Here is a 19,802-nt window from a genome sequence, read left to right as displayed (position 1 = left end):
CAGGGTATGTGTGAAGTTGTAGGGTATTCCACTCATTTTTACTTTGAGAGACTTCTTTTTAAAGAGTATGAAAGGGAAGAAATATTGAAATTTGACAGATAGAAAGCTGCCTTACTTTAGAAGAGAGAGTATACAATCATAAAATTGGGACAGTCTCTTTAAGAAAAATAATTTATACCATTCAACTAACTTTAGCTTTGTCTGTTTCTAACCTAAAATAAGACTCATTCCTAAACTCCTACTGGTATAAGGAAGCATTTAAAGATAAGTATCTAACTGTTTACATGTTATTAAAAAAAAACAAAATAAAAATACATGATACAGACAGTATGAAAAAAATTAGGGTACTTTTGTGCTAGATCTAGTGGCTACAGGGCATGGATTTCCATAATGCTGGGATAAAAGAAAAAAATAGGACTTGCTATGGAGGTGTTCCAGAGTGGAGTTACTGATTTTATGCTTTTCTACTCACATGTGGGATGAATTATTTTCCCCATACATTCTGGTAAATTACAATTCTGTTTTGCAATTTTTCACATTTATCCCATTCTTAGAAATTTGATGAATATTTTTGATGACTTTAGTTGTCTGCTTTCAAAGGGGATAGTTTATGGTATTGAGAACTAAAATAAGTGACAATTTTTGCTATATAGATGTGATATTGTATATATGAATATCAACTATATATATGAGTGTATGCGTGTGTATTCAGGGAGAGAGGGCAGGGTTGTGGGGGAGATGCTGGTAAGCAATTAAAAAATCAGGGTCATAGCTAAAATATATAATTGTCTGTAGAGTTTATTCTCATTTTGTGGAAATGAGTCCAGAAAACTTTCCCTCCCCATATAACATATTAATAAGGTTTCACATGAAAAATGTCCAGATAACAAAGCTACAAGGTTGTGCCACTTTGAGTCTGATTTTGCTTAAACTATTAAGAAAAACAAACAAAATAAATCTTTTGCACCTAACTTGCTCCCAAGCAGTTTGATATTGTGAGGAATTAAGTCCACAAATAAGGTTGCTACACAGTAAGCACCTAGGAAAGTAGACATTTCCCTGAGGTAAAAAATCATCTATGTATGCATGTACTGCATATGGAGAGAAAAATGTATTTAAATTTTACACTATGAATGTTGGACATTTAATAACTGATACTCATTTAAAATGATAAATTTTAAACTTCATACTCTATTCAAAAAACTGGGTGACAAGCTTAATTTCCTCATTTTCTGAGGGAGTTTCATTATGCTATGATTTAGTTAGAAGCACAGTTTTGTTTTGTTTAACAACATCTGACATCAATGTTTCTCAGTCCGACATTGCATTGAAGCTCCTTAGGTGGGGAGGGGGGAGCAACAGGATGTGTGTGTGTTTGGGGAGAAGGGGCAGGACAGGATGAAAAAAGGAAAGAGTAAAAAATTAATCTAACCTACTTCTGCAACTTATTTCTGATATTCATACTTCTCCCTGCCCCCCCAGAAGAGAAAACATTTTTGAATCCACAAGAGAATATTAATTAAAACGAATGCAGAGAGAGACAGGCTTTGTTTTAAGCTTAACAGAAGGTCCATCATTCAAAATAGGCCAAATCCTTAAGCTGAAAGCTGTTTGGTAATATTCATATGGATGCACAATGCCCTAATTGCGGAAGCTTTGCACATTTTAAGTTTCATGCCAAAGTGGTGATTTTAATTAAAATTTTTTAGGCAAAGCTATAAGTCTAACATTTCCAAACAAAGCATTTCTCCCATAAGGAGACTGACTTAACATATCATTTCATAATCATTATTATCAACAAACACTTATTGAAATCCTCATTAAAGACCAGGCATTATGTGATATGCAATTAGCCATGACTGAAAAGAATGCTCTATTTTAATGGTGACTGTTTAGTAAATCAGATTTATGTAAATGTAAAATACTGGTCATATTTTAGACACATGTGAACAGTTCTGCGTATATTTCCTGTCTTAGCAAAGACCACAAGAAAGTGCAGGTAAAGAACTGATCTGATCTTTTCAGAACCACCAAGATACATTTAATCTTTTTTTTAAATCTCCTATATAATATTAGCTGTGAGGTTTGAAATACTTCATTGAAACTGTTTTAATGACAAAGTTAATAGAAAAGCCTTCACCAAAGGTGGCTTATTCTTTTCAAGGATTTCCTATTATTTGAGGCTTTATTTGCTCAGCCCACCTTTACAATGGACTGCCTCCCAAGTGGGCATAAGTTAATTAAGTAGAATTCTGACCCTTTAACTCTCCTTATTTATTACAGTCCTGCTAAACCATATTTAAATAAACCAAATACAAAATCATGTAACACAGTGGTGTGTGCATTTTTTACAATTTAAAAACACATATAAAAATCATGTAAATCCACTTCTAAGTATCAAGGAGTGGGAGAAGCATACGGGTTCATATGAAGTTTACCTTTAAAAGATCTAAGAGAAGATGCAATTCCATATTGGATGGGCTTTTTTTTTTGTCAAATTAAAACTTGTCTGGCTTCTAGCCTCCAGTACTGTGAGATAGTAAATGTCTGTTGTTTTAAGCCAAAACAAAACAAACTTGTCTAGCATTATTGTCCAAAATGTTGAAGCCCATTAAGTTTTTGTGCTTAGGGTTTTGAATCTGTTTTGTGGACCATCTTATTCAGCAAAAACTTGCAAGCTAAAAATACTGCATTTCTGTATTAGATCACATAGGTCTAAACAGAGAATGATGCCAGCATAAACCAGAAGTTGTGCAGGTTCAGGTCACATTTCTGTCCAGTGTGAAGGTTTTGAGCCACCAAGTAACAGCAGCCACGGGCAAAATACATAAACACAGTCGTATGCAAGCTGAAGGGGAGTTTGGCTACATCCTCTGTCTTGGAATTGTTTATTGCGCATTCCTTCTGGATCTTTTGTGCATTTTGTCCTTGCATCCAAATTTCAGCAGTCTCCACCCTTCTATCAAGTTCCTTTCGCCTGTAACCTGTGCTGGTATTTTTATTAGTATTTTTACTGCTCTTGTGAGGACTATGGTTACCAAACTGTCTTCCCCTTACTCTATTTTCCCCCAAAGTCCTATAATTTTTACTGTATGATTTTGCTGAACACAGGTAGGGACACAGATACCACATCAAAGCAGACATGCTATTCTTGTGGAGAATATTCCACTATTCTTGGGGAGCCCATTCTGACACTGTCATATCCAGACACACTGAGGATACTACTAGTGCACATCATTCCTACCAGGAAATGTCTGCAGACAGCAACAGGGTCCAAGAAACACTGCTGAAGGATGCAAATGGTGGCCAGCAGCTGAGCCCTATCGACTGGCTCCCTGCGGCTGCTCTACAACGTGGACACGGCTTATGGACAGCAGTGCTGATGCATCTTATCCGTGATCCATGAAGGCTAGGGGTCTATCTTCATGTAAAGTTACCCGATGTGTCCTCCCCATAAAATTATACTTGGTTATTTTAAAGTATTTTGATACCAGGTGTTCCCGCCTCCCTATAGCAAGAGGCTACATTTCTATCAGACTCGGGATGAGTTCTGAAAGATTTAATTACAGAACATGCAAATTATTATGAGAAATAAAAACTAGCATTTTGTGCTCATGCAGCATTTTCTCCTATTTAAAGTATATTCCCATTTATGCTGTCATTCAATGAAAGTGCCTGAAGAACAGGACCACGACCCTAAGAAGAGAGCAGATTTTATAAACTGTAATTTTTTTTAAAAAAAGTGCTAGTCCTTTTAGTCACCGATTCAATGTCTTCTGGAATGCTGCATGTTTTAATAACCACAGCATTCACTATAGAAACCACAACCATTACAGGGACTAGAGGAAACAGCTGTCCAGGTTTGCCCCAATTGAGGGGGGTCCCAGGATGTGGGACTTTCAATTTCAAAGCTGGGGCAAACCGGGATGAGATGGTCACCCTAACAGGAACCTGGGATTCACTGTGTAGTGACTTTCAGGTCCCTTATAAAAACGGTATCAGCAGGCTTGGCACTTTACTACATGAACTAAAATGAAAAATATGCTGACACTCCAATCTCAAAATGTGAGTCACAAAAGTATTACGCACGCTAAACACCAGGAATGGCAAAGGGTTTGTGGAAAGGAAGAGGGTCAGTGAGACAGTAGCCTTCTCTCCTCTCACTCCCTAGACGATACAGGGATTTTTCACTTACCTCCTTGGAGGGGATACAATGACTGTGTTTTAGGCTTTCTTCTATAAATTTTTTTATTGCAGATCACTTTCTTGTTCTAATGAGATTGTTGAATACAAGACCATCAACTTGTTTGTCATCATAATTTTGAGGTGCATTAAAAAAAAAAAATCCATCTATTTGAATTCACACCTGCCAGTGCAGTGTGGCTGGAGGAGCTGGCTAAGGCCACCAGCCTCAAGTGGCAAGGAGAGCACATGCCGCGCAGATCACTGCCGGACGCAAACCCTTCTCTGTGAGCAGTGGTGGAAGAGCCACACAGTCCAATGGCCTGTGTAATTCAAGTGAGGAAACATTTACTGAGCACCTACTTTAAAGCAAAGCACAGTGTTTAGGGTGGAGGACGAGAATAATGTAAGGACATTAAGGCAAGTTTCCAGTGGTGTCCTGGTACTGGCGTGAACTGGCTATGGGAGGCAAATAGCAAATTTTCAGGAAGTAATGGTCAAGAGGAGACGGAAATCAGCCATAGTGATCTACACCACGGGATACAGACAGATATGAGCCTTCAGGGTTTTTCTGCTTTCTTTCTGAAGAGGGGGTTGTTAGACATTTACCAACACACCACTGCTGTCTTTAAGGATCTCAAGAGTTTGGAGGGGGCATGACCAGGACAGCTACTCAGCTACTTACAAGTCAAAATTAAAAAAGAAAAAAAAAAAAAAAAAAGCAAGGGCTATCCCAGGGATACCAGTGCATGGGAAGGAAATGGGCCTTGAAAGATAAGTCAATGTTTAATATGCAGAAAGGGAGGGCAGGGCTCTGGGAGAGGGCTCAGAGGCATGCTGGGAAGTAGTGAATGGCCTATGGGGCAGGCACATATTTTCGTGTCAGGACACAGATGACTTGGAAGCTGAAAGTGTAAGGAGGGCTGTGGGGTCGAGGGCCTGCTTAGGAGTTTGGAACTTTTTCTTGTGCAGTGAGGAAGCCTTGGAGGGTTTTGAGCAAGGCTGTCTCATGTCCCAACCCAAGAACATTTGTGTGTACTTTTCACGCAGACGTATTTTTGAGTGGCTTCTAGTGAAGCCTGTGGGTAAGCAGCTGTCTTCTTCAGGACCCCATCAAATCAGATAATGCAGCTGGTTCTTCAAATGACTACTGCAACTACACACAAGGTTTTGTAATGTTTAATGCTGAAACATTTTATTTTGCCTGTGAGAATTATCCAGAGTGTTCCATACTCACGATGACATAGAAACTTGGCTTCTTTGCAAAAACCACAATTTTCTAAACTCAACCCACAAGGACAATTTAGATATTTTCATGCATCAGAAAGATGCTTTTGGTACTTGATGAATATTTTGTGTCTTTATCTTTCTCTATGCAATTAAAAGGAAAAAAAAAAAGATTAATTTATAACTCCTAGCTATACCAGTCTGCTGCCCTTTATAACTCAGACATGGTTTACTGTTTTTGATTAACGCATGACCTCAGACCGACTTTCTAACTGCAGCGTTTGGAGTTCTGAAATACTGTCAAATCTTTTAAACAGCAACTGCAATAAATTAGAAAACGTCGTCACTATACTCTTGCCTTGATCCACTGTTTGCACATCTTGGACTAGGAGTTTCAGCTCATTAAAAATGTGAAGCCTGTAACGTCTGATGAATAAGACATTCACATCAACACAATTGGTTTCCTCCTGTTATAAAACAATTAGGGTGCCAACAGCTCAGTGGTTTAGTGGCACAGCAAAGAACAACGGCTGCAGCCTGGGGTCAATGTCTCACTTCCACTGGCAGCAGAGCCAGAGAATGCAGTGACAGTAGCCAGCAGGCACCAGGCACATGGGATTAAGGGCTGCTTCATGCTTTTATAGTGTCCACTTGTGGCAGACACAAACAAAAGCACCAACAGGGTTCACTGAACTGACCTCTTAATGGAAGTCAGTGCAACACCCTCTTGCCTTGCCCCAAACCAGAATCCCCCTCAAAGTAGTAAGTTGAGAAGGTAACATCATTTCTTCCATACCCTGAGGTGGGGAGAGGGGGATCTTATTTCCCAGAATGACCCCAGAATGATCTTATTTCCCAGAATGATCTTATTTCCTCTTTGCAGAGATGCTAAAGAACAAAGTCATGTCTTGTCTGGGTTGTGCTGTTTGTTTTCCAGTCTGTTGGCATTAAAATTGCACCCTGAGCACCTATCATGTCTCATGATACTCTCTTAAGTCCTTCTCAAAAGTTCTGACTTTAAACACTGGGGCCATTTTGGAGAAGAAGGAAAAAGATCTGACTTCCTTGTTTCACGTTATCATGGGGGAAAATCACAACAGTTCCATTTTTCGTGAAATCATTAAATAGAAGGTATATTGTGTGAAGTATGCACATATAAAAAAATGAATCACCCTCACCAGCTCCTATAAGCTGCTTTGCTATTGCTCCTTTTGCAATTCTTAGATTCCGGTGCTCTGCATGAAATGTTATGCACAGTGAGCACGGGCCTAGAAGTTAAAATGGAAAAGCTCTTTTGTTTATCAGTTACTAACCCAAGTTTTAGTGCTGGAGTTTATATAGTTATATCAATTATGGAGTACTTTTGGTACAAGTAGGATATAAAACCGCTCAGCCTTGGATTAACATGGTAAAGCTAAGTCTCATTACTCTCGGTGCTTCCTTATTAAGAGAAATTCTAATGAGATGATTTTTAGGAACACATACATGTCTAATCAATGTGAAGGGGATGAAGACTCAGTACCTGAAGATTATGCCTTACCCTAGCTCTTTAGGATGTGGCATGTTAGGACTGTCTTCCTACTAGAGAGGGGCTATTCAGAGAAGGGAGAGGGGTATTAGTAAGATTAACGGTGTGAAATCGAGCAAAGATGGACTTAGAGAGACACAGAAAACAGTTACAGGCTAGAGCGACTTTATGTTAGAACACTCTCCCAACTGTGCCAGCAATACTAAATCTGGAAGAGATACATAATCATGGCCAGTGTTTGGAGGGCTACCCTGCTAAGCCCTCTCCATATTACCAAGAAGTAATCCCTCTTGAGCATAAATTCTCTGCAGTTGAAATTCTAAATATGTAGATTTACTTATGTACTCAAGAACTGCCTCCAAGTTGACTTGCTGAGTATTCAAGTGATGAAGCCAATTTCCATGCATTCCTTCAACCCTTGTCCTGTCTGCTGTGATGTACAATACACAGCTTTATGTACTATTAATGTTATGCTGAAGTACTTTTCCAACCTTTTATTAAATTGTCAAATGTAGCAAACTGAAAGAACTATACAGTGAACACCCATTTACCTACTACCTAAATTCTACAACTAACATTTGAAATTTTTGTGTTGTCACATATCTATTCATCTACCCATCCTTCTATCCATTCATTAATCCATCCTATCATTTTGATGCATTTTAAAGTAAGTTGCAGATATCAGTACACTTCACCCCTAATAATATGCAGATCATTTACTAGAGATCAGTATACTTATGTTTTATGTTAAAATTTACCTAAAGTGAAATGCACAAATTTTAAACGGACTTGATGAGTTTTTAATGTGATGACACAGGAAGTGTCACATTTCTGTGCGATAGAGATAGAGCAGTTTTAATTCAGAATTCAAATAGAATATGACTTTTCTTGACAAAAGAATATCTTTAATATTGCCCCTCTTTCCTATTTTCACCAGTTCCTCAGTGGGCAAAACACTTATAAATACAACTGCCAACAAGAGACCAGGCACACACAGAGCACTCAAGTCTATGTTAATTCTTAAGTTTTTTGAATCACTGCAGAACTTCTGAGAACCAGATAAATACCAGAAATCATCCAGAAAAACATATAAAACCGCATGCAGATTGTGCTGGTTAGAATCTATTACATACCCCACAAAAGCCATGTTCTTTTAATCCAATCTTGTAGGGACAGTCCTGTTGTGGGTGGGACCTTTTGACTAGGTTGTTTTCATGGAGATGTGATCCTGCCAATTCAATGTGGGTCTTAATTAATTTACTGGCATCCTCTATGAGAGGACAAAAGGCAGAGACATTTTGAAGAGAGCTCAGAGACACTTAGGGAGCTATCGCCCAGAGACATTTTGGAGACAGCCATTGAAACCAGAACCGGGAAAGAAGCTAAGAGATGAAATCCAGAGTTTGCCTTAGAGAAGCTAAGAGAGGACCCCCAGATGCTTAGAGAGAAATGCCCTGGGAGAAACAAGCAAGGATGCACAGGAGCTGAGAGAGAAAAGCTAAGATGGAAGCCCAGAGACATTTCTGGTATTTTGCATTCCAGCAGCTTTAGCAAACTGGAACACAGACATTTCATACGATTTTAGTTGGTTCACAGACCTTCTGAATACCATTAAGAGACCCATGGGCCCCAGGTCACAAGCCTTAGGTTAAGAGTGCCAGAATGCTGAAGCAGCAAACAGCACTTCCACCATCTAGTACAGAAACAGCTAGCATTACAGAGCATGTTGCAGAGGACATACCTTTCATGAAAGTAAATGATGGAGAGTCAGTAGTTGAAGATTATGCCTTTTGAACAAGGGCAAAATTTAGGGGCATCCCTGTTATATAAGACTCACATGATTTCCTAAATCCTTCCTATATGAAAAAAAGCCACAACCAACAACAAAAACAAAGGAAAACAAAAACCACATTCAGTCTATGCATCATATTTCCTTCAAGAGAGATGGAACATGGACCATTCTAACTGAAAAGATGACCGCCGAGAGAGAGGCACACATGGGTGGTGTGGAACCTATTTAGAGGTTCCTGAGAATGTGAGGAGCTAAGTTGAAGACTTCTCTTCCTGAACACAATCCTTCATTCTACTTTCCTTTTTCTTTATAAGCCATTATGAGTGACATTACCAACATTAATGCCAGACTAATGATAAATAGAAATCAATTCCATAGTACCCATTTTTACTAATTACAATATATTAAGTATCATTAAGTCACTTTATATGATATGTCATTTTTAAAATTTTATTTTTGTGAGAAAACAAAAATAATTATGAGGACTTCTCAAAGCTCTTTGCCAATGACCCCTCTTATTTTTAGGAGAGAATAACAGCAGCCAAGAAGTTGCAATTGGCTGGAATATGGCTACCCATGGTTTCCCTCCCAGGAATGGCTGCAGAAAACTAATCTGAGCAGTTGGGGGTATCTACTGTGCCTCTGGTACTCACAGAAACCTTTCAAGGAGGTACTGAATCTCAGAAATACATGTAGGAGAAGTACTTCCATTCCAACTCTCTCCAATTCACTTACCAATAATGTTGTTTCTTCTTATCATCAGAAAGCCAATGCATATCTTCTACCTGCTCTTCACAACTGATCTGGCATCGAAGCCCTTACCTTGGTTCTGCCATTACAGAGCTGTGGCACACCAGGACATGGCCTGGAAACCTGGCATTCCGATGATTCTTGCTCACTTTCATCTCTCTGGTTAAACCTTATCTACACTTGCACCCTGTTCGTCCCAGAGAGAGGCTACCTCTGGGTACATGGCATCTCTCTGTGACCCAGCTTGGTAACACCAAGTCCCTGAGGACTATGGCTCTTCAGGAGCCAGTAGAGAGGGGAAAAAGGAAAACATTCAATCAGCTATGAATCATGATTTCCTGATCTTATTCCAATCAGCAAAATGTTTCCATAGCAACCATTCCTAACTGTCCTTCTACCTTGCTCCTCCCATTGATCTGCCGGCTTGGACGTTCAAGGTAATCTGCACAGAATTGATTTCGTTCTCTGATCCAGGTAGTTTTAATTTTATAGCATTTGATTTTATACCATTTCATCCCCTGAGCATTAAAAAACAGAGAGACTAAAAATTTCAAAAATGTAAGTTTTCTGAATGCAGGTTTTCACCAGATCAAATGCAGCAAGACTATTCCACATTTCCCCTTCTTGAAGTGTGTAGCTCTGCCTCATACTTCCCTTCACCCCTTCCCTTTTCTCTTTTTTTCACTGCATTTGCACACATATACACATGTAGACACCCACACCATTTGATTAAGAATGTGTGTTTTAGTTTCCTTGTTTGCGCAAGCAAATATCATGCAAAGGGATGGCTTAAACAATGGGAATTTAATGGCTCATGGTTCTGAGGCCAGGAAAAAGTCCAAATCAAGGCATCATCAGGGTGATGCTTTCTCCCTGTAGACTTGGTGTTCTGGAGCTGGCTGCAGGCAATCCTTGGTCTTTGGCTCCTCTGTCACATGGCAATGCACATGGTGGCCTCTTCTAGCCTCTCAGTTTTCTTCCAGGTTCTGTTTTGTATTTCAGCTTCTTGCTTCCGTGGCTTTCTCTCTCTCTGTCTGAATTACATTCTGCTTGTAAAGGATTCCAGTAGTAGGATTAAGACTCATCCTTACTGAGTTGGGCCACATCTGAACTCAAGTAACCTCATCAAAAGGTCCTATTTACAATGGGTTCACACCCACAGGGATGGATTAAGTCTAAGAACATGTTTTTCTGGGGCACATACAGTTTCAAACCAGCACAATGTGTTATATTTTTGAAGGAATATTCTGAACATAAATTCTAGCTATACAGATATGGGATCCTAAGCATCCTGCCGACTTGTAATCCTTCCATAATTAAGCCAAAGGAGAAGGGGCTTAAGAGGGGGACTTGGCATAATGAAATCTAGATTTTTGCTGCTGACTTTTTCTTTAACTCCTTTTTATTTGACATGGCTTCCTTTTAAATAGTAAGTGAGATTCACTCCATTTACTTTTTTTTTTTAATATTCATCTTCTTGAGATATATTCACGTACCATGCAGTCATAGAAAACACTCCCTTTACTTTTAAGCACCAAGACAACAGGATGCTCTGTAGAAGTTGCAGGGGACAGAACTTAGCTGTGATTGTTTTAGTGGCCTGTGAAGCCTGGTGGCCACGGTGATGCTGAGACTGGATGGCTATAATGATCTTCCACACTAAAGATCCTGCAGTTGCTGCACAAAGGCCAAAAGAAACACTGCAATGTCAGGAGCAAAACCAGAAACCAGGAGCAATACCGGGAACCAAGCAATAAGGTGGGGTTAAGCGACTGTGAGGTAATTCGTGTGGGGCAGGCATCCCACATCTGATGATACACAGAGGTGGCTGAGGAAGATTTCACTTAGCCTGCAGTCTAAAACCCTATTCACACCCAGAAACATCAGCAGTGTGGGCCTAGAACTCTATTCCAACATTAGACCAAGCTCATTGCACTTTGATGCCATTCTTCCCGTTATTTTCTATGTTTACTGGAGTAACATATATTCCTTTTCATGCCTGAAACATACAAGGCTTGTTACTCTCCTTTGGAAATCTTTCTTGAATCCATCTGGGATCAAAGAATATAAAAGGATGACTTTTTACCAGTCCTTAGAGATTGTTTGCATTATCTCTGCCTCTGGTCCCTTGCAAATTAGGCCTGGCCATTTGACTCGCTCTGACCAATCAAGTGTGTACATCCATGGGCTGCTTTAAGCACCGATATTCGCCCTCCCATGTGTCTTCTTGCTGCCGAGTGACTGAGGAAGCATGTGTGGGGAGGGAGATGCTGTTAGCTTGTGTCCCTGAGTGAACAGTGAGCAGAAGAGTTCCCCTGAGGATTCACACTGGACATGTAGTATGAACAAGAAATAAATGTTTGTTGCGTAAACATCCATAGCAAACATCCATAGCCAAACCTAGCCTATACTGTCATGTCTAATTTGGATTGTAAGTCCTCAGACAAAAGCTGTAACTTACCTATTCTTCAAAACAGTCCCAGTGAGGTAGTTATTGTTGCCATTTCTCTTTTGAAAGAGGGAAATGAGGGTTGGAAAATACACGTAATTTAGTTAACAACTCACAGCTAGTAAGAGACAACACTGGAACTTGCACTCAGATCTTATAACTCCAATTTCCATTCTCTTTCTACTCTAATCTGATGCTTGTTGACTGTTAAATGCCACAGATAGAAAAGAAGAGTCCCTTTGGAAACTAATAGAATAGAATAAGGGACAAATGCCACAAGCCATACAAGAAAACCCATTCTTTTACATTGAAAATTGAATGGTAGTACCAGTACTTCTGCCAAGTTTTACAGCATTTTATTTTTGCTTGTGCTCTTCCTACTAGCAAATAGGAGAGCTTTCAGATATTTGGTAAAACAAAACAAAACAGAAAAACTGGGATTCTCATATGAATATCATTCTCAGGTTGGGCAAGTTAAACTTTCATATAATTTGAATGTGAGTAATATTCAAGTAATAATATTCTTTAAAATTATAAGCATTGAAGTCCATGCATATCAAAAAGGACTTGGAAAGGTACATACTGCACCATTTGACCCATGACCTGTCCTAAACCCATCACCTCACCAACCACCCTTCTGTTCCTTGCCTCCAACTGCATGTAGGATAAAGTCCATGCTCCTAGGGCTGGCAATCAAAGCTCTTCCCAATCTGACCTTAACTTCCTTGCCCCATCATAACTGTTTCCAACATCTATTTGGTGTTTAAGCCATAGGAAGCCTATGCTTCCATGTATTCACTCCCACTGTTGCTTTCACCCAACCAATTCAATGTCTTCAAGCCAAGCACCTACTGTTTAATAAAGAGGAGCCACCACATTCTGACATTGCTCTCAGCAATTGTCCAGGACCCTCTCTCATGTCCTCAGCATGCTCCCATTCTGACTCTCCTTCGGTCTGACTCCTGAATCTTGACTCCTTTCCCATTTGAAGTTCTATTCCTGTCCTTTGCATTTAGAGCTGGATTTTAGTGCTTAGGTATGCCAGCTTTCGACTCTCAGCTTTCCCTCCCTTTAATTGGGGCTCAGTCCTCCTTCTGCCAATTTCCCTGCCTGCTCCCTTTGTCCTCTTCAGGTGGAATCAGTTAAGCCCCCTTTCCTCCGAACTTAACCAACAGACACGGTAAAGACCTTTATGAAGGAAGCCTTTATCATACCATATTATCTTGTTCCCTTATAAATTGCCACCTTTAGACTTCTTGAGCTTCTAATGGAAGGAATCATAACTTATTTTTAGGTGCTTAGTACTGTGCTAAGCATACAGCAGAAGTCTAATGAATTTGGGATTTATGGTACCAGGGGGCCAGATTGTGGGAAGACCTTGAAATTCAAATGTAAGGGGTTAGACTTGAGACAGAATGAAATAAGGCATCACTTAAGGTCTCTGAGAAAGGTAATGACAAGATGCAAACAGCGTTTCAGAAGACTTATCAGGTGCCATCATACAATATGGAGGGGAACAAGGGAGATCCTGTAGTCAAAGCAAACAATTACTAAACATTTATTTTTTTCATTGGTTGAGCCCTGAGAGACTCTTTTTTTTTTCTTTTATAAAAAACTTTATCAAAAAATAAAAAAACAAAAAAACCTTTCAAACAAAATAAAGCAAAGGAATAAGAAAAACAAATAACCTAAAATAACTACATTGCTTCCAACATGTTCCCACCATACCACCCCAAAATTAACAAACCATGGTCATTCCAGAGCATTCCCATAACATTAAGTTTACCCTCCATAATTTATCTGAGAGACTCTTTAAGAAATACAGGTGTGAGGTGAGGGAATGAAGAAAAGGGCATGAATTCATGAGGCTGTCAAGGGAAGGACAGACAGCCTTGCAGGCTGATGGGAAACGCAGGTGAGGGGGAGTGGAACCACTGAGAGCCGAGTGAGACCACAGACGAGGAGAGGACATCTGAGAAGGCAAGCCGACTTGAAGGGAGGTAAGCCCTGCTTTGAACGTCCTGACTTGAAGTGGCTGGTCTATTTGTGTGACTGTGTAGTGAGGCATGTCTGTGACACAAACCCTGCGCTGTTCCATTAAATTTGCCCTCCCACTGCCTCTCCTCCCACCCTTCACCTCCACCCCCATCACCCCCAGTTTAGTTTTCAGCCAAAAAAAAAAAAAATTCCTCAAAAACTAATGGAAACAATCTGCTTTTCCTTGCTATAGAAAGAATTTTTCTTAATTACTTTTTTTGTGTACGTGCTTTGAATCATATATCTTGCAGCTTGATTAAATCCCTGAGAAGTCATCTAAGTATTGGAGGTTTGCGGTGTGAATCTCAGGGCTGGCGTTTACTTGTAGAAAGTAAACCAATATGCCCTGGAAAGCTCAGAGGGGCCAGGGTGATGAATGCACGCTTTCCCTCTCCAGTGCAAAACTGATTCTTCAGCTTTTTCAAAGAAATATAATCTGCTAATAAAAACTGGGTCTCTGAGTAATCTCTCAATGGGAAGTTAGGTTTTCTAATATGACTCTATTTGTATAGGTCTTTTCCTTTAAACGAGCACTTTCCATCCGTATTTTTTCCTTTTGTTTTCTTAAATTCTCCTTAAAGGAGGCATGGCAGGGGGAAATCCCCATGTGAAAGATGGGGAAAACCTAAACATGAAGGAACTTTCCATATGATCTAGCTTGTAAGCGTTGGAGCCATGCCTCAACTACAAGACAAAGTTCTCTCCACTCGACCAGACTCCCTACCCCCAAATCCTTGAATGCAAAAGTGTCAAAATGTTTTCCAGCAAAGGGAGAAGTGGGGAGCAATCTGGGGTAGAGGCCACAGATAATGGGGTACCCGGGGCTATATACACACATCCTAACTTGTCTTCCTCCAGATACTCTCTCCTGTAGATATTAAAATTTTCAGTATGTTTTCTATGCCTACATGTCTATATTTTAGCTATAGACATAGGATCAAACTATACATAGCTGTTTTGCAATTGGTTCTTTCACTTAATGATAGGCACAGAGTGTCTTTCAGGATGTTGCTAAATATTACTTCAATGATTAATAGTTGCAGCTTGAACTGTATTATTATTTAAATTTTTTTCCAAAACTGGTAAGTAAATTCCTTGAAGGTAGGGGTGATGTGAATTCTTAATGAATTTTGCACCTAATGAAGCAGCCTGCATGACAATGACAAATGTAAATGCTGATACTTGCAGGAGGAGGGATCTATGACTCTGCTAATCAGCTGCTTGTGCTTTGGGGGAATCTGATGACTGTGGAGTGATTACAAAAGATCCTACTGCACAATTAACCTAATGCCCATGAGCTCCTGGTACTTGAGTGCAATAAAAAATTCAAGAACAGAAAGTTGCACATTTAATGACAGTGTTGTTGTCTTTGGTTTCTCAATTAGGCAATACGAAATCCAAATAAGAACTCTTGAACCAGCTTCCTCCATGTTGGATCAGCAGTGAGGACCGGAATTAACAGTCAGGAAAACCAGGTCAGAATAGCTACGTGCTTTTATAAGAAACCCAGGGGGTTCCATACTGACTGGAGAACAAGGAGGCCCTTTGGCGTAGACCTACTTACAGAGATTTGTCCTGTGTCCTGGGTGGCCACTAATAAGCTCTTGGAACGTATTTCTTGGCTGGCATAATTGGGAGGAAAACAATTTTGATTACTATCCATTTTTAGACTACAACAAAATAAGTTTTAAAAAAATCTGTTAAAGGCTTAGGGAATGAACATTCCATACATTTTGCTCAGTTTTTTTTTTTTGGGGGGGGTTGAAATCTAATTATTTTAATGGTCTCTGCCTTTTTTTGCTTCATTACTCCATAAACGTTTTTGTTAAACTATGTACCCTTTTGCATGCTTTAAAGTTGAAGTTTGGTTTATTGTAATATCGACATTTCAAAATAAAGATTTTCATCATCCTTTAAAATGGGTCCAATGGAATATATGTGTAACAATTTGATCCACCATCCTTCATTAAAAAAATACATAAATAAATTATTCTTTACTATTTGGCATTTTTTATCATATCTGTTTCTCCTTTAAGTAGTACTTCCATTCTACTTCCCTTACAAAATTTTATTTAAATGTAATATATTTTTATACTGGAAAATATTTACCACTCTATCATACTCTATAGCATAAATAGGTACATAAAATTAAATTAGATTTTTAAAAATTTCTTGAGACAACAAAGTTTAAACCATTAAAATTTTTCTTCTGGGTTGAATTATCATTAAAGTTTTTATTGGTACATAATTGAACAAAGTAACATTAAAATATAAAACAGAATATCTACTAAACATAAAATTAAAATTTTATTGGAAATGCAACTCTTAATGAGGTCGATATGGTGGTTCCCTCCCCACCCAAAATCAGTTGATGTATCCCTGGAAGAATTTTATTTATTGCTATAATGAGACTGGGTGTTCTGATTTAAGGAGGCTTTCTAGGCACAATATGCATCTATCCTTTTGTTTGGCATTTGGGAGTCTGTACAGCTCAAGACAATGCCACATGGAAAGGCTGGGATGGATGAGAAGATGGTTTCTTTGATCAAGGGGAAGAAGCAGCAGCAGGTACTCTCAGGCAGAAGAAGTTTAGAAAATAATACAAAATTTAGGAAAGTTTTTCCTTGTAGAAGGATACATGCATCCAGGTTTGAAAACCACTGGGAAAGGATGCAATTCATGCCTCCACAGGAATTCATAATTTAATGAGAGAAATATAAATAATAAAAATAAAATTTGATCTGAGTGCTGTAGTAAGGTATGAAGTCACAGAGGAAGAACAATGACCTCTTTTCCTGGAGAAGTTAAAAAAAAAAGGGGGTGCTTCTTAGAGGAATAAGCCCCATAGAATGAGGAAGGAGGGCATTTTCAAGGATGGGGAAACAGCCTTGAGGTGAGAGAGATCGAGTGAGGTGTGCTTAGTGCCCCAAGCATCTCCTTGGCTGGAGCACTGAGTGGGTCTGGAGGATTTGTGGAAAGATTAGCCAGGCCCAGATGATGTAGGGCTCTGTATTCTTTACTTTACCCTCTAGCAGATGGGATCCACTGGAACACTCCTAAGCAGAGAGTGACTGATCAGATTGGCATTTTGGAAAGAAAATTCTGTTAGCAGTGAGGAAGATGGAAGGCAGTGAGGGACAGGAGTAGAAGAATCCAGAGGTAGGGGAACAATTCAGGAAGCAGATGAGGGAGGAAGAGAGACTCAACTAAGGCTAGAAGATGATGGAAGGTGGAGAAGGAAAAATGGATTTTAACATAATATTTAGAAGGCAGTTCAACCGGTCTCGGTGGATCGCTCAATGTCTGGTAAAGGGCCAGGGAAAGTCATGGAGGATATGGAGGTTTCTAGCTTGGGCAGAGGAACTGATGATGACACAAGTAATAGATATGAAAGGGAATAGTGTACAGAATCTCTTACGTCTCACTCATGTCTGTCTCTACACCCCCTAACAGATGTTGTACAAGTAAATGAATAAAACTACCACTGCATTTGACCTCAATAACTCGAAGCTCAATAACAAGATGGCACCTCTAGGCAGGATTTAAGTTTTGTTCTATGATGGCAATTGTGGAGTACATACAACTGACCCCCTCAAAAATAAAGCAGCAATTATAATCTACCCAACTGTTGAAAATAACAGTATTCCTCTTTAAGGACAGTACTAAATATACCATCCAATGAGAAACAGGATAGTCAGAGATTAAAATTAAATAGTTTGGTCTAAAATGATGCAGTTAAGAAAGTGAATTCCATGTGTCATTATCTGTTTATATTTTAAAAGATATAAAGTGGCATTTTCCCCAAGATGAAAAAGAAAACGATTCTATCTAGTCATAAAAGCATCTTTAAGTTCATATAATAACACTAGCCATAGGAAATATGGAGATGAAACCCACTTCAATTGGAAAACTGCTTAAAAAAAAAACTGTATTGAAAAACCAAGCATTCAAAAACAAGTTTTTCATAAAAGTTATTTGGTTATTATAAAATCATCTAAAATTATTTTCCTTTGTATTAGGTATATTCATCATTAGAAACAAATTAAATTTGAGAAAACTGGAACTATTTCTAATGCAACTCAATTTTCACTGAAAGGAAAATTATCTAATGGTGTCTTCTCTCCACTTACTTAAGTGGATAGTACCAAGGTATCTAACAGTGTGGTCTTTAAATGACTCCAAATATTCTTTTATGACTTTTACTAGAATACCTGAAAATAAAGAATGCAAATTGTATTATATATTACACACACATAATCGTCTATTTCCATCATCATCAGAACCAAAGGGTAGATTCTGACACACTTAGTGTCATCATTCATGATACTGGAACAATAAAAAACTCCAAAGCAAGTTTTTTCTCTCTCTACAAAATTAATACATACTTTATTTTGTAAAGAGTCTCAAATCTGGTACTTCTGGGAGATGCTAAAATGAGCATTTAACATTATTTTTAGGTCTACTATGAAATTGGGACCCCACTCTTTTCTGTTTCTCTGAACACCAGGGAACAACTTATCGTAGCATCACTTTTTGACCTCTAAGGAACAGCTCATGTCATCACAGAGCAAAAGTGCGGGCGAAACATTTATCTAGATGAAAGACCTCAAGCAGTTAACCTGCTCAGCGGAGGCAACGCAACCAGGCAACAGGATAATGACCTCTATCCAAATGTGGAAGGTACATCAATTTAATACCCTGACAGCTCAATAGAAGATGATGGCAGCTCAGCAGGAAAACATTAGCCATGAAAACGTGGGGTACTGTATGGGAAAAGAATGAATTATAAAGCACAATGCTATCGGGGCTGAGATAGGGTTTTTTTTTTTAAAACCAACTTTATTTTTAGGTTGGTAGTCCTGCCTAAAGCCTCCTTCTATTCTTTTTCTGCCTGAAGAATATCCTGATAAAAGTAAAAAGGCAACGAGGATTAAATTGACAGCTTAAACACAAATAGAGTTTCCTAACTAACCAGGAAATGCCAGACATCATTTCCAGCAGGCTGATGCTGTTTCAAAGTAGAAAAGCCTGAGTGTTGGTAAACAGGCTTAGTACACTTGGAAAAGGTAACTCAAGTAAAGTGTGGACAACACTAGGCTTATTGTGTGTGTTATTTTGTTTTATTGTTAAAGGGAGAAGGCACTTGATGCATTTGGGGTGCTTCCAGTCTTCAGCTGTAAAATTACCCAACTGTCAATTCAGTTTTTTTTTTTTTTTAATTTTAGTGTAGTAGCATGATTATCCTTGTATGCTTATGCAAGGACCTTTAGTCTGTGACAGGGTTTCAGCCTGTGAGGTTTTCTCTACACATGGCAGGCAGCTGTCAGAACCAGTGTGAGGGGTGAAAGGGCAGCTCGGCTGCTCTGTTAAATCACGGGGTTCCATCAACATCGCAGAATTCCTGCCGCGTGGGAGCTGGGAGACCACAGATTAGAGTACACTGGAGTGTGTATATTAGGTCACTCAGTGTCTATCAAAGCGATATCACGCCGGTGAGCTGTACAATAGATTTGACTGTGTTCTGTTCAAAGAAAACGTAAGGAAAGTGAACATATGTGTAGCAGACTACAGCTGAACACCGAATTCTTCTTGTCTTTAAATGGATGGATTTATTATCCACAAGGCAAATAAAGAATAGGGGCACAATCAATAGCTTTGGAAAACACGCAAGGGTGACAATTTCATTCGGTTCTCGGAAATGACTGTTGAAGATGTGTGATGAAACTGATAGGATCCACGGCTCAGCAGTTCAGGGGGACAGAGCTGGATCATGGCTGTGGTCTTGGCCAATTTATTTATGATCCTGGAGGGGTCACTTCACCTCAATTTCACAAATC

The 19,802-nt window shown here is 39.1% G+C and overlaps 1 protein-coding gene across 1 annotated transcript in view; it reads right to left on the bottom strand.

Moving 5' to 3' along the window:
- Positions 1-19,802, bottom strand: part of CDK14 (cyclin dependent kinase 14) — a 678,858-nt gene that overhangs the window by 6,704 nt on the left and 652,352 nt on the right. The gene's annotated exons all lie outside the window — the stretch shown is intronic.

This window comes from Choloepus didactylus, chromosome 5, assembly GCF_015220235.1.
Source record: "Choloepus didactylus isolate mChoDid1 chromosome 5, mChoDid1.pri, whole genome shotgun sequence".
Lineage (NCBI taxonomy): Eukaryota > Metazoa > Chordata > Mammalia > Pilosa > Megalonychidae > Choloepus > Choloepus didactylus.
This window is presented reverse-complemented; position numbering and strand designations above follow the sequence as displayed.